The sequence below is a fragment of the Branchiostoma belcheri genome, unplaced genomic scaffold, assembly GCF_001625305.1.
Source record: "Branchiostoma belcheri isolate BF01 breed outbred unplaced genomic scaffold, Haploidv18h27 scaffold58, whole genome shotgun sequence".
NCBI classification, from domain to species: domain Eukaryota; kingdom Metazoa; phylum Chordata; class Leptocardii; order Amphioxiformes; family Branchiostomatidae; genus Branchiostoma; species Branchiostoma belcheri.
In genome coordinates, this window is record NW_017804220.1 from 1822487 (window position 1) to 1824059 (window position 1573).

At 40.1% G+C, this 1573-nt stretch overlaps 1 protein-coding gene across 1 annotated transcript in view; it reads left to right on the forward strand.

The window, feature by feature from the left end:
• Positions 1–1573, forward strand: part of LOC109481815 (low-density lipoprotein receptor-related protein 6-like) — a 78429-nt gene that overhangs the window by 57241 nt on the left and 19615 nt on the right. The window lies entirely within an intron of this gene.

Here is a 1573-nt window from a genome sequence, read left to right on the forward strand (position 1 = left end):
CTTAACACATACATGTAGCTGAACGTAGTATATACAAAGTATAGAAGCACAGAAGACCAGACAACTTACAAGAACACTTGCTGAACCAGATGGTGAAACATGTTCATGTACAGACATTATTTGAGGTAGTTTTGCAAGACAGATACAACAAGAAACACTTAATTTTCCCTGTAACTTTCTAAGGAGTAATCCATAGAAAAATAAAGGATGTTGACATTTTGTACCAAAAACATTTTTGAGGGGTGTTATGGCTGACAGCTACACAGCAGGAAGAAAGATATTTTCTCACCATTTGTGAGATTTCCTTGTCGGTTGTTGCCGCTGCCCTGCGATGTCTGGCGGCACGGGAGGAGTCCAGCGCGTACAGAGCTTCTGCTGTTTGTGCTGCAGACGATGAATGAGTCTGGGGAACATGGTTTCAACATTAGATTTAATGGGAAAACTAAGATAAACATACAGTGCATCATCACAATAAGCATCTAATTCTTTTATTACATAACACTGGTCGCATCAATTTTGGAAAGTCACAAGGCATTTGGAAACTCAAGTAAAAATTGATTTTCAACATTCAAGTTTCACATCAGTGTGTAGCTCTTGGTGTAATGAGCACAGTGATATGAAAATTATTGTTCTGCAGTGTTCATAACTTAAGATATAATTAATAATAAATACAAGCAGACCGGTGGTCTTTCCTAACAGCCCGTCAGGCCTAACAACTAGCCCGCAAGTTTTAATTACAGGACCTTCGGTCTAAAGGCACTAGACTACATGTGTAGAATCCCAGCCCGCGGGCTGATTTACTCAAAAACCATTCAGACCGTCAGCCTAACTTCAGCCCGCGGTCTGGAATTTCTGGTCAGAAAGGTGCAAAACCCAAAAACAATGGCATGGAAGGCGTGAATTGATTGATGTTTGCAGACTGTCTGTGCCAATTTCAGCCTGGTGGGGTAAGGATTCAGACCTCACGGACTACATCTCAGCCCGCGGTCTGATCCAAGTGATGTGTAAAACTTCATTCTCAGAGCAGAAAATAAGGAAGGAGAGCATAATCCACACCCATTTGTTAACAGTGTTGTACATTTTTGAACCTCACTCACTCACTCACTCACTCACTCACTCACTCACTCACTCACTCAGCTTCGCATGCTCTTTCAACTACATGTAGACCACAAAAAAGAAAGAAGAGCTTACAAACACGTTCTGTACCAGCTAGGGGTAGAAAATGAAACAATTTTTTCTCATGAGCATCCTGAATGTCATTAAAGTTCAGTTCAGTTCAGTTGAAACATTGGGGAAATTATGTTACAGACAGTTTTGCCGGACAAAATTCTAGTATATGAGCAAGAAGCCTAATACATGTATTGCAACTTAAACCTGCTTTCAAGCAATGGAGTTATAAAATCCTCAGTCCATTTTTGTTCAACCATGGTTCAACAGTTCTCAGGTAATTATTCTGATCAAGGAACAATTGTTATGCGGGATGAAACTAGTTTAGCTATTGTTCTTGACATGCAAATGCCACTGTCCAATTATCAAGTTGGACTATTGTTGAGTTACACGTCGAATTACAGTA